Source organism: Coenobita brevimanus, chromosome 26 (genome assembly GCF_032717465.1).
Source record: "Coenobita brevimanus isolate Jiangsu-jjx chromosome 26, ASM3271746v2, whole genome shotgun sequence".
Lineage (NCBI taxonomy): Eukaryota > Metazoa > Arthropoda > Malacostraca > Decapoda > Coenobitidae > Coenobita > Coenobita brevimanus.
Genome location: NC_136979.1, coordinates 26,463,054 through 26,477,732, shown reverse-complemented (window position 1 = coordinate 26,477,732; position 14,679 = coordinate 26,463,054). Strand labels below are relative to the sequence as shown.

General features: G+C 41.8%; 1 protein-coding gene and 1 non-coding gene across 2 annotated transcripts in view; one reads left to right on the top strand and one right to left on the bottom strand.

Moving 5' to 3' along the window:
• LOC145393992 (teneurin-m-like) overlaps positions 1-14,679 on the top strand; it is an 839,265-nt gene that overhangs the window by 754,951 nt on the left and 69,635 nt on the right. The gene's annotated exons all lie outside the window — the stretch shown is intronic.
• LOC145394281 (5S ribosomal RNA) lies at positions 13,014-13,132 on the bottom strand. Its single transcript, XR_013896353.1, has one exon. It is a non-coding gene; the product is annotated as a 5S ribosomal RNA (ribosomal RNA).

The window sequence follows — 14,679 nt, the reverse complement described above, 5'->3', positions numbered from 1 at the left end:
GTTGGTTCCCTATTGGATATATCAGCTGTTTTACAGCAATATTTTGGATAATTATTTATGGTCTCCATCTTGCACATGAAACGTCTTGGAATGGATGCGAGGGTACTGTATATATATATACACAGTGAGTCCTTCCCTAATGTGGATATTTGCTTTTGCACCAACATTGCATCAGGCAAATATCGCGTTACAGGGACTTCAAAACCCCTATTTCCTTCTGCACCCCTGCCCAAACTCCACTTTTCCCCCCTTGGGTTCAATTTTTTTTTGGTACTCCACAATTTAAATCTCCTCAAAGCATTAATATGGTTTTTAAAAAATACAGTAGCTCAATAAGACTTTTTTATATATTGTACCTTAAGTGAGGAGAAAAGCAGACACATGTCCCCAGAGATGAGATAGAGGGGGAGAACACACACTACACTAAAATCCTTCAAAGTCTTGCAACACGAGGGAATCTGAGGAGGATAGTGTGGGTTGGAGTGGGCCAAGTGGGGAAAGCAGGAAGTGGGAGGGAGGGAGGTAGGAGGGCCCTGCTTGGTTGGGTGGCTGGGAGAGCGAGAAAGGAGAAGCATGATTGGCATGATTGGTGGGCAATGACGTCAAATATTGTGAGGCTGCATGAGGCACGCTGCATCACAGCCCGTCCGGTTCAAATTACAGCTTTACACTAACAGTGCACGTTAGAATATTTCATCCGCTAAATCGTGCCGTGTTAGAGCAGTATCGCACTACAGCATACCTCATTAGGGGAGGACTGACTACATATATATACTGTATATATATATATATATATACACAGTATATATATATATATATATATATATACTGCATATATATATATATATATATATACTGTATATATATATATATACACAGTATATATATATATATATATATATATACTGCATATATATATATATGTACAGTATCCTCGCGTCCAACACGCGTTAGTCCAGCACGATTCACATCCAGCACGGAGAGCAAATAATTAGTATTATTTGATACGATTTAATTACTGCAACACTAGTGTGTCAGCATAACACGCACAGAGCTCCAAGAAGTGGGCGAAATCCGCAGAGTTCACCTCAAGCACGATCACCCCCGGTCCAACACGGTCATACTGGACATTCCCATGATGATGATAGCCAATGAAAACTTCTGATCAAGTAGCCTTCCCCGCCCGCTATCATGACGTGATCGTGATGCCCAATTAACCCCTTAACCGCGGGGCGTCACTTTCGTGACGCTTGGGAGCAAGGGATCATACCGCGGGGCGTCGCTTTTGTGATTCTGTGTTATTTTGAATTCACCCGGGCTTCCAAGTGGGGGCTTGTATCATCTCTCAGTACTGCCAATGTCCAACACTAGTCAGCACTCCTAATCTCATCTGTACTCCCATCCATTGTTGACAATTTAGCCATTTCTCCCCGTTCTTGACTCCCCTCCCTACCCCCCCTCCATTACCCTATCCTCTCGCCTGCCCGGCCGTGCTACGCTAAGTAAATCTTCCCTGGAATTTTTCACTGATTTCATCCATTGAAATAAGCCCTATGCCCTATTCTTATACCAAATAATGTATACAAGAAAGAAATAAGGTAAGTGAGAGTGCCATACACCTGGAATTGGCTAATTATCACCTGACAACACCTCACGTGCACTCGTTCGCTAATTTTCGCTGATTATTTCCCCTTGAAATATGCCGTATAATCTATTTTCGTAATAAATTTACATATAAGGAGGGAAGGGAGAAACCTAAGTGATATTTACATTCACCTGGAACTACCTAATTTATAATGTATTGTCTAGATTTCCTGCCAATTATTTCACTGCTATAAATTAGCTGTGTCAAGAGGCTAACGTTGGGAATACTGATTTCCCTAGGTAGGCCACCACCCCGGCCCACCCTTATCAGTTCACTCTCATCTTCCAGTGTGGAGGTACGTCTGTTTGCTCTTGCTAGCTTCAGGGACTTTTCACCCCCATGCAAAGGGCCCTGTGACCTTTACCCCCTACTAAACCCCGTGTGGAAAGAGGTAAAGGGCTGACAATTGATAAAAGAGTGACTACGATCTTTCTATTGAGTAAAACAGTGCAAGTGGAATTGTAAATAATGTGTAAAGAATGTGTAAACAGCAAGTGAAAGTAATGAATGTGAATATACGTGAACAGTGGAAAATAGTTTTATAAGTTACTTCAAGTGACAGTGCATAACACAGTGTAAATAAAATAGAAATGTAAATAACGTAAATAAAATAGAGAATGTAAATAGAAATGTAAATGAGTAGTATTATAAGAATACGAGTATATACCCTAGGAGTAATGAAAGTGAAAGTTTCACTCTAGCATGTCTGAATACTATGAGTTATGAGAGTGAAGGTGAAAGTGACATTCACTCTCAATGCTAGTATACAGGACGAGAAAGTGAATGCTACGTATTTTACTGAAAGAAATTGAATCCCTACAGTGACAATAAACTAATAATACTGAAGGAAACTTTTGGATAAAGATTGTAGATATATATAAGTGTTATATAGTAATAGAAATATAAAGTGTGAGGGGTTTTATAAATAATAAATGACAGAGTACCAAGAGCGAACTAGCGCAAGTGTGACAGTCAGACGCGCTCGTAATTTTCATTGCTTTCACAGTGTTTTTTTTTTTGGAGTATGGATCCCAAACTGCTTGAAAATCATAGAGTAGTGTTTATAGTGTTAATATCTGGCTGTGGTAATCATATTACGGGTTGTCGGGAAGTGTAAAGTGGAGACTTCGTTACCCAACTTCAGAGGTCTCCACAAGTCCTACGGTAACCGACGAAGGCTCAACAAACATTCCAGGAGAAAGCTGAAGGTATGTGCCATAAGCATATATAATTTTAATATTCTAGGACTAATAACTGATTTTTGGCAAATATTTTTTGAGAGTCTGTCGGAGCCCAAATAACCCCGTGGCACACGCAAAACATTGGTAAACATGCCCGCAGTGTAGGGATAAAAAATGCTTCTGCTGTCACGTGATGTTTTGTTTAAATTTCTCCCGCCACAGCGCCACTCAGTTGTATAATTCGCATTGGAAGGTGCTTTTTTCTTGCTGCATTTTTCTGTCCTTGTTACTGCATTTTACCCTGCTCACGATGCTTAGGAAGCCTTCTGAGAACCCCAAGAAGCGTCTACACCTCCCTCAGGCCACCAAGCTAGAAAGCATCGAGAGGAAGAAGAAAGGGGAGAGGAAAGTTGACATTGCCAAGGCCTACGACATGAATGAAGCCAATGTGAAGACCATTTTAAAAAACCAAGACAAGATCATGGCAGCAGTGAAGGCTTACAGAATGCTAGGACAGGCAGAAGCAGGACCTTCCATGGCTGTGGACAAAGATAGTGATTCTGAGCATGATTTCGAAGGATTTATGAGGGAGGTTGTGGAGGAGCAGCAGCCATTACCCGCTAGTGACGCCAGCAGCCATCCTCCGGGGACCCCGTAGGACTACCTACAGCCTTGGATACCGCCTTCCATTCCCAGCAAGCCCACCAACACTATCCTAAAAGGTTATTTATCATTCATAGCACAGTACCATTTATTATAATTACAATAGTACCGATATATGTATAGGTATATGGTAGATATTTAGGGTGACTTTTCCTAGGGTTGCTGACATAATTCATTTTTCCCCATAAGCTCTATTGTTTGTCCAACACGTTTTTGGTCCAACACGTGACCCATGCATGACAATATTACCGTGTTGGACGCGAGGGTACTGTATATATATATATATACAGTAGAACCTCTCTCATTCGGACTATATGGGGGGAAGGGTTGTCCGAATTAGCAGATTGTCCATACCATCAGGGTAATCTCCAGTTCATACCAAAACCTATCTACATATGGTATGTTTGTTATTTATTAACATATGTGGCATATGTCAACCCTACTTAACTGCAAAAGAGGAAAGGATACTAAAATAACCAAACTAATCATGTACGATAGTTTTGTATTGCATAATTTACAGGTAAGGCCATGACAAGAAACTAGCCTACATATTAAATTGTAGTAAGTGACTAAGCGCCGTGTAGGCAAAAAAGTAAATTAATTAACTGTAATATTTGGAATAAAAATAAAACTTATGTAGGCAAAAAATACATTGTCATCTTTGGCATATTGATAACGCCCATATGGGCAAGAAGCTAATGTTTGATGTACAAGTAAAGCACATTAAGTACAAAAAATAACCTACAGTAATCATTAAACACTGCAGAATATTCTGACCCATTTTTGTGTAAGCAAACTCCTGTGGAGTACACAAAAAAAAAAAAAAAAAAAAAAAAAAGTGTGTAGTGTGATGTGGAACTACGGGTAGCCACAGTCGCCTTGTGCTCACAATTGTCCTCAGCAGTTTATATAAATTATGATCGTACAGTACTAGTGTTCGAAGCCAGAGTTACCATCCATCATTGCTACTTTTTGACATATCCATAGCAAGGAACTGTTAGGCAGTCATGAAAAAATAATGCATTACGACATCCACTGGCGGTGCACTGCTGCACCATTGTCTTGAGGAGTGTAGGGTTGCTATGACAACCACGCAAACGCCTGACTTTGTACTGTTGCTCACACGTTTCTGCAATTTGTTTTACATTCATGTTGCTAGCAAGAAATACCGCATGCCCATCAAAATACAGTATGTTAAAATCTATTGAAACCAACATTTGTCACGTCGAGTAATCATCCCTAATGAAGTCTTGTGATGAAAAATTACAAAAAACTGTGCTGTGGTCGCAGGCTGGTGGTGTAGTGTGGAGAGACTTTGGAGCATCCATGCATTACACAAGGTCAAACATCTGTTTACTGCACTGACCCCTCCATAATTTATAAAATGACAACAGCAACTTGGATGGGTGACCGCCTGGGAACACCAGATGCTGTTGGCATAACATTCTCCCTACGTGTCAAGTGGGGTTGGTGGAGGATTAGTGCCCCTCCCTGTAAAACAATTCACTCTAAGCCCTTGGCCACCCTGTTTGGGATACATGGCATCTGGCAATGAATGAATGAATGATGACAACAGCACTGTACTCACATAAAATCGGGCAACAGATTACAATATGCGGTACAGGACCTGCGAAGACAACAAAATGAATAGTAAAATAACAGCCCTCAGTGCGTAATCTCAACTTGTCCCTCAACGTGGGGAGTGAGGTGCAGTTGACCTTTATAACCATGATGCTATAAATAATAAAAAATAAAATAAATTACTCAGAAATAAACTGATATGGAAATTAATTGATTCTGGTTACTTACTAGTTATGTGTTAAGTGGAGGGTTGAGGCTCTGTAGAAGCAGACCGTGATGAAGGACGTGGGTTGAAGAAGTTATCAATCTTCGTTTGTGTCTTCCTATTCCACTGCTCCATAATTACTATATCTTGTAGAGTCCTCATATGCTCGTAGTAAGGTTTCATGTTGCTGTAGGGGCAGTGATCGAGGAATTTCACTAGCCAGTCCATGTGTTCCCGGGCTTGTGACAATGGTAATTTTTCAGGGAGATCATCATCATCATCACTGTTATCATCAGGGCTATCAACATTATCAGCTCCTATAACACTGTCTGCAATTTCTTTATCTATTAGGTTTTGGCATCCAGGATCATCACCATCTTCATCCAACCATTCGTCCACATCCACGAGGGTTAAGGTCTCTCCAGCAGCCAACAGAGTTTTATGATAATCCTGAGGCTGGAATCCTCCGAAGTCAAATTCAACATCGTCTGAATACAGCAACTGTTTCCAAGCATTCGATAGAGTAGTGGTTTTCAAAGCCTTTGCCCAGTTAAATATCATGGACTTAAGGTTGTAATTTCTAAGATTTTCGAGTGTCCTCTTGCCCCGTGTGTCATCAAATCTGTCCTCACTCGATTCCAACACCACCATTACTTCCTCCAAAAACTTTCTTTCGTAAAGTCTCTTACAGGCCACGATGATACCTTGGTCCATAGGTTGAATAAGAGAGGTTGTATTAGGTGGCAGAGCAAGACACCTAATTTTTCCATCTCTGCTACACAGTTTTTCAATGTTTGAGTGTGATGGGGCATTATCAAGAAGCAGTAATGCCTTAACATTTTCTGCAGGAATTTTAAGCACCTCTGTTTGATATTTTCTTCTCAGGATCAAACTGATGGTAAAACCAGTCTGATGTTATCTTCCCAGTAAACCATGCATTTGCACTGCTGTAATAATGCACTGGGAGCTCATGCATGATATCTTTGATAGCTCGAGGTTGTTTTGATTTGCCAACAAGGACAGGCTTGAGCATGTGGCTGCCATCAGCATTTGCGCATACGAGTGCTGATACTCTCTCCTTGCTTAATTTCCTCCCAGGGATTTTGGCTTGATTCACTGATGCCTGGGTATTTTCTGGCAAGGATCTCCAGAATATACCAGATTCGTCTGCATTATAAACCTGACACAGACGTAAATCTGAACTATCAATGATGCCATTCATTTTTTTTCGGAACGGTTCCACAGCTGCAGCATCAGCACTCAGGGATTCTCCACACACCTTCTTGTTCCGTATATTATGTCGTTTCCTAAATCTCCATAACCATCCACAGCTAGCTTTGAAATTGTTATGACCAAGATGTTTGGCGAGCCTTTCTGCTGCAGATTGGAGTTCAATTCCTCTCACTACCACTCCGCATGATCGCTGCTGTATGTACCATTTATAAACAGCCTCTTCTAGATTCTTGTCCAATGGCATTTTTAGAGTTTTTCTTTTTTTTTCACCACAGTCACTGTTTGTAACATCAAATTTTAAAGCAAACTGTCTAATTTTATCTTTGTTTTTCTTGATGTCCGACACAGTTTGTTTGCCGATACCAAACTCGTTCATGAATTTTCCTGAAGGAACACCAGCCTCTAGTTTATCCAGTATTTTCACTTTATCTGCAATACTTAGTGTTGCATGCTTCCTTTTAACACCTTTATTCATTGCAGAAGCTACACTTGCATTAAGCCCTACACCGCGGGCATGTTTACCGATGTTTTGTGTGTGCCGCAGAGTTATTCGGGCTCCGACAGACTCTCAAAAAATATTTGCCAAAAATCAGTTATTAGTCCTAGAATATTAAAATTAAATATGCTTATGGCACATACCTTCAGCTTTCTCCTGGAATGTTTGTTGAGCCTTCGTCGGTTACCGTAGGACTTGTGGAGACCTCTGAATTTGGGTAACGAAGTCTCCACTTTACACTTCCCGACAACCCGTAATATGATTACCACAGCCAGATATTAACACTATAAACACTACTCTATGATTTTCAAGTAGTTTGGGATCCATACTCCAAAAAAAAAAAACCACTGTGAAAGCAATGAAAATTACGAGCGTGTCTGACCGTCGCACTGGCACTAGTTCGCTCTTGGTACTGTACTCTGTCATTTATTATTCATAAAACCCCTCACACTTTATATTTCTATTACTATATAACACTCATATATATCTACAGTCTTTATCCATAAGTTTCCTTCAGTAGTTTTAGTTTATTGTCACTGTAGGGATTCAATTTCTTTCAGTAAAATACGTAGCATTCACTTTCTCGTCCTGTATACTAGCATTGAGAGTGAATGTCACTTTCATCTTCACTCTCATAACTCATAGTATTCAGACATGCTAGAGTGAAACTTTCACTTTCATTACTCCTAGGGTATATACTCGTATTCTTATAATACTACTCATTTACATTTCTATTTACGTTCTCTATTTTATTTGCATTATTTACATTTCCATTTTATTTACACTGTGTTATGCACTGTCACTTAAAGTAACTTATAAAATTATTTTCCATTGTTCACGTATATTTACATTCATTACTTTCACTTGCTGTTTACACATTATTTACAATTCCACTTGCACTGTTTTACTCAATAGAAAGATCGTAGTCACTCTTTTATCAATTGTCAGCCCTTTACCTCTTTCCATACGAGGTTTAGTAGGGGGCAAAGGTCACAGGGCCCTTTGCATGGGGGTGAAAAAGTCCCTGAAGTCAGCAAGAAGAAACAGACGTACCTCTACTTCGGAAGATGAGAGTAAACTGATAAGGGAGGGCCGTGGTAGAGGCCTACTTAGGGGATATTCAGTGCTACCAATGTTAGCTCTTGAAACAGCTATGTATAGCACAAATGATTGGCAGGAAATCTAGACAATACATTATAAATTAGGTAGTTCCAGGTGAATGTAAATATCACTTAGGCTTCTCCCTTCCCTCCTTACATGTATATTTATTACGAAAATAGATTATACGGCATATTTCAAGGGGAAAAAAACAGCGAAAATTAGCGAATGAGTGCACGTGAGGTGTTGTCAGGTGATAATTAGCCAATTCCAGGTGTATGGTACTCTCACTTACCTTATTTCTTTCTTGTATATATTATTTGGTATAAGAATAGGACATAGGGCTTATTTCAATGGATGAAATCAGTGAAAAATTCCAGGGAAGATTTACTTAGCTGTAGCACGGCCGGGCAGGCGAGAGGATAGGGTAATGGAGGGGGGGTAGGGAGGGGAGTCAAGAATGGGGAGAAATGGCTAAATTGTCAACAATGGATGGGAGTACAGATGAGATTAGGAGTGCTGACTAGTGTTGGACATTGGCAGTACTGATAGATGATACAAGCCCCCACTTGGAAGCCCGGGTGAATTCAAAATAACACAGAATCACAAAAGCAACACCCCGCGGTATGATCCCTTGCTCCCAAGCGTCACGAAAGTGACGCCCCGCGGTTAAGGGGTTAAGGGGCATGGTAAGGAGGATTAACTTTTGAAATACAGCATAAAAATATAAATGGTTGGTGAACTAGTTGACGGAACGAATGCTAGCATGTGTTTAAACAGGCGCCCATGTTGCGACCAAGCGTGGTCCGAGACTAAACGAATGACTATCGCTTTCCGCGCCAATACTGAAAATGACTTTAGAATTACTTTCAACATAGTTTTGGAGCTTATTATTTTTAAATTTTGTCCGAATTAACAGATATCCGGATCAAAGGGGTCCGGACCAAAGAGGTTCTACTGTATATATATATATATATATATATATATATATATACAGTAGAACCTCTTTGGTCCGGATCCCTTTGATCCGGATATCTGTTATATATATATATATATATATATATATATATATATATATACTGTATATACAGTAATCCCTGTACTATCCGGACGCCCACTTTCCGGACATCCCCACTTGCCGTATATATTGGTCCCGGGATCTAGTATTCCCCCCCCAAAAAAAAAACTTTTTTTTCCCTCGTAATTTGAACTCGGTGGGTGCGGCGCGAACCAGCTGTGTTTTGGTGCGTAGTTCCGCCACCCTCCGGTAGAGCGCCCCTGCATCCTCCTCACTTACCGCCCGTATTTTGTTGTGAGAGCACACTCGTGATCATGGCCGCCCATGTGCTCGCTTTTGTGGTGGTGCCCTACCTGCTGCAGGCTCTGCTGCTGCTCTCCTGCTTCTTGTTAGTGTGTGTGATGATGGCCTCGCCGCCTGAGAAGAGGAAGAGAGTGGTTTTGACTCTGGAGAAGAAGAGGGAAATATTGGACAAGGTGGACGCGGGATGGTCAACCTCACGCATCCTTCATGAATTCAACCTGGCCCGATCTACTCTGTTTGATATCAAGAGATCCCACAACAAACTCATGCAGTACACGGCTGACTTCTTGTCGAAGAGCAAACGTAACATGGAGAGGAAGATGATGTTTACTCCCCGGTATGCAGAAGTCGACCACTCCACGTTGATTTGGTATCGACAGCAACGTGCTGCTGGTGTGCTGGTGCATGGCACGGAGCTGAAGGCTGCTGCTGAGAAGTTCGCAAGGCTTCACGACGCCCCAGACTTCAAGGCATCTGTGGGTTGGCTCTTCGCGTTCTAGTCATGACATGGCCTTACCAACTGTAAGGCTCATGGCGAAGCTTTGGACGCCAACGAGGATGGAGTAGAGGAGTTTCAGCACAAGGTGAAGCGCTTGATCGACAGTGAGGGACTCACTCTCGGTCGAGTCTACAACGCTGATGAAACTGGGTTATTCTATCGCTCTTTGCCAACGAACACTCTAGCTGAGGAGACGGAGAAGCGCGTACCTGGCCGCAAGCTCTCCAAGCAATGGATATCTGCTTTGTGTTGTGCCAATGCTAACGGCATGCACCGGCTTAAGCCCGTTATTGTTGGCCGTGCAAAGCAGCCTCGGTGTCTTTGTGGGGTGATGGATGTCCTTCCTGTCGTTTGGTACCATTCTGTGAAGGCATGGTTCACTGCCCACATCTTCAAAGACTGGTTCCACCGCCATTTCGTCAAGGAGGTCATCCCTTACCAAATGGAGAAACTGGGAATTCCGTGCGACCAGGTAAAGGCCCTCCTTCTCAACAATGCACCTGCTCACCCATGCGACAAGGATTTGGTGGCTGAGAATGGGCACATTAGGTGCATGTTTCTAATGGACCAAGGAGTGATCGTGGCAACGAAGAGGTTGTACTGAAGGAAGTTTTGGATGAGGTGATGGTTGTTCTCGAGGATGAGGACGAGCTCAGGGAGGGATGGGACACCAAGGCCAGCGGACTTTGGAAAACTTTCGCTGCTACAACATCGTCTGCCATCTACAACTGGGCCAGTGCATGGAAGGAAGTCCCTGTCAAGACTGTAGAAAATGGTTGGTCTCGTCTGCCTCTCGGAACGGATGTGGAGCACGATTTCCTAGGTTTTGACGTGGATGACTTCCATGCACGTCTACATGCGCATGGCAACGATGTTGATGTGGACGAAGTGCTTGAGTGGTTGGATGACGACGAGGGCGATCCTGGGTATCAGACCATGTCTAATATCGAGATTGCATCTTCAGTTGCAGGTGTCAGTATCCAGCTTGAAGATTCCAATGAGGGCAGCGACGATGATGCGAACTCCTCTCAGCATGACACTACTCCAGCCATCCCCAAGCTGAGCGCACTTCGGGAACACGTAGAGTTCGTTCTCGATTACCTGGAACACCCGGACTGCGACAGGGAGATGGGGCCCTTGGGACTTGTGGAGGAAGTGTGCGCTTTCAGGCAGCGCATCATTAATCGCCAAAATTGTCATTCCTTGCATCAATCAACCATTGACAGCTTTTTCAGACCCGTGACCCTCTCTGTGCCCAGCCCTGGCTCCACTCCATTGCCTCCCCAAGACAGGCCCTCATCCTCCGAGCCACAGCCCAGCACACCAGGCACGGTGGAGTCACCACTGGACATGAGTTTGCGCCTGTCTTTAGAGTCGTCTGCAGTGGGTAGTCCATCACCACGACCCAGCGACGCACCCCTAGGCCACTTGCATCAGCTACTCTCGGACTCTGACAGTGATTAAACAACAAGAAATCTCCACTAGACCACACGGGAATTTACAGTGTTGTGCAGTGAAGAAAACAGTGCATAGTGTTAAGAAATGAGAATTGTGAGTGCGAAGACTAAAGTGCAGAGTGCAACACTGATTTTATTGACGTTCAATGGAGCGCAAATTAGACTAGAGTATATAATGTTAAGCAAATGGATTTATCAGTGCAAAGACTTAAGCGCAGAGTGCAAAACTTATTTCATTAAGGTGCAATGGAGCACAAGTAAGACTAGAGTGTGCAGTGTTAAGAGAATGGAATTCTGAGTGTAAAGGACTAAGTTCAGTGCAAGACTTCATGTACAGTGTACTGCAGGTGCTTCAGGTACTCCTTTTTACTGTCAGAGTCTGAGAGGAGGCGGGTTATTCATCGAGATGTCCAGGGACCTGTTGTAAGTACACAGATTGTTTCACATTGTACTGTATTTTCCATACTTACCTCTAAAACCTCATTTCACTCTTTTATGTCCCTTATTGGCGTGAATAGGGTCTTAGGTGCTATCCATGTGCAGTAGGGAAGTGTTTTTCTGAGTTAAGCTAGGTTAGGGTCCATAAGTACCAGTCCAGGAGCCAGGGACTTGTTGTAAGTACCCAGAATGTTTAATATTGTATAAACTTACTTCTAAAACCTCATTCTCTGGTTCTTTTGCATTTATTTCAGTCTTTTATGTCCCTTATTGGTGTGATTTGGGTCTTAAATAGGTGCTATGCTTGTCCACAGGGAGATGTATAGGTGTTTTTCTGAGTCAGGGTAGGTTAGTGTCCATAAGTACAAGTCCATGAGGCTATGGCCCACTATCCAGACTGGACCACTTTCTGGACATGCTTTTGGCTCTTATTACAATGGATAGTGGGGGCATTACTATATATATATATATATATATATATACAGTAAAAGTCCTATTATTCGGCAGCTGATTATTTGGTAGATCCGACATTTCAGCAGTTTAGAGAAATAGTCCCATTTACGAAAATCTTTGATTTTTCAGCAGATGTCTGGAATCACCTCGGCAATCCAGGAAGTGTTATCTGTGACTTGTAGGCCTGATGTTTCATTACACTTCTGTATGTTCACTAGTAATATTTTTCAGATTCAGGTATAGTACTGTACTGATTACAATATTGCGCAGTATCATACAGTACTGTAACCATCCCCCCAAATTAGCGAGGGTTACATTCCAAGCCCCCTTGCTAATTCATGAAATTCGCTCATTCTTGATGCCTTCCTGCAAATGACATTTACCGCTAACTGCGTAGCCTATGAACCACTGATACTGTAATGCATTACCAATAAATAAATGTTGCTTGTTAAATCAGTTTCCCCGTTGTTTTTAGCTGTATGGCTGTGACAGCTCTTGTATTTTGATTCCTCAGCATAATGGTGGAAAGGACAGTGCTAAGTGTTTAACTAAACCTAACCTAACCAAGTTTGACTGTACCTAAAAATTTAACCAATCCTAACCTAACCTAAAGTTGGAAAAATTCATTCATTCATTCATTGCCAGACGCCATGTATCCCAAACGGGGTGGCCAACGGCTTAGAGTTAATTGTTTTACAGGGAGGGGCACTAATCCTCCACCAACCCCACTTGACACATAGGGATGCCTACAGCATCTGGTGTTCCCAGGTGGTCACCCATCCAAGTACTAACCAGACCCAACGTTGCTTAACTTCGCTGATCGGACGGGAAGCGGTGTACTCAACGTGGTATGGCCGTTGGAAAAATACATGAAATAAATTGGAGGAATATGAATTGCTAAGGTCTTTCTGATGAAAGTTAAACATACATTTAGTGCTCATTCTTTTGTTCGTTTTTTTGTTTGCACGTGAAAGGGAGAGTATTGATGCAAACAGTAATGTATTCCATTAACCCCTTAATAACCTCCAGCATTGAACAACCCTTTACAGTACCGATGTCAGTGATGTTGAGTTAGTGTGAGCTATGAAAAACTGAACAATTGCTGGAAGGGAACGAAGGTCACTGGTATGTTTACACGACTCTATGCTACGATTCCAAGCAGTCAGGGGGTCGCTTTATCTCAGATGTTTTCGCACATTTGGTAAATGAACCGTAACTTTCTCAATTCTCCCGTGAATGATAGTAAATCACAGCATGGGTTTAGGAAGCTAAATAACTCATTGCTAGGTGCGCCAGATGATTATCTTCACATCCTTAAGAAAATGGAAGAAATTTAATCCCTCTTTGAGTACGTAGAATAAGTTTCTTCCATTCTTCTGAATTCAGCTTATTTTTCTTAAGGATGTGAAGATACCGTAATCGTCTGGTGCACCTAGCAATGCATTATTTAGCTTCCTAAACCCATGATACGATTCACTATGAGTCATGGAAGATTTGATAAAGTTACGGTGCATTTACCAAATGGGCGAAAACGTCTGAGATAAAGCGACCCCCTGATTGCTTGGAATCGTAGCGTAGAGTCGTGTAAACATACCAGTGACCGTTCCCTCCCCATAATTATTCAGTTTTTTTTTTTATAGCTCACTAACTTGACATCACTGACATCGGTACTGTAAAGGGTTGTTCAGTACCGGAGGTTATTAAGGGGTTAATGGTATACATAACTGTTTGCATCAATACTCTTTCACATATAAACACAAAAATGAACAAATGAATGAACGCTAAATGTACATTTAACTTTCATCAGAAAGACCTTAGCAATTCATATTCCTCCAGTTTATTTTATGTATTTTTCCGACTTTAGTTTAGGTTAAATTTGGTTAAATTATTAGGTGCAGTTAAACTCGGTTAGGTTAGGTTTAGTTAAACACTTAGGACAGTCCCTTCCACCATTATGCTGAGGAATAAAAATACAAGAGCTGTCACAGCCATACAGCTAAAAACAACGGGGAAACTGATTTAACAAGCAACATTTATTTATGAGTAATGCATTATAGTATCAGTGGTTCATAGGCTACGCAATTAGCGGTAAATGTCATTTGCAGGAAGGCGTCAAGAATGAGCAAATTTCAAGAATTAGTGAGGGGGCTTGGAACGTAACCCTCGCTAATTTTGGGGGATGGTTGCTGTACTGTATGATGTTGTGCAATATTGTAATCAACACAGTACTATACCTGATTATAGTGAACATATAGAAGTGTAATGAAACATTAGGCCTACAAGTCACAGATAACACTTCCTTGACTGCCGAGATTATTCCAGACATCTGCCAAACAATCAAAGATTTTCGTAAATGGGACTATTTCTCAAAATTCCCAAAATGTCGGATCTACCAAATAATCAGCTGCT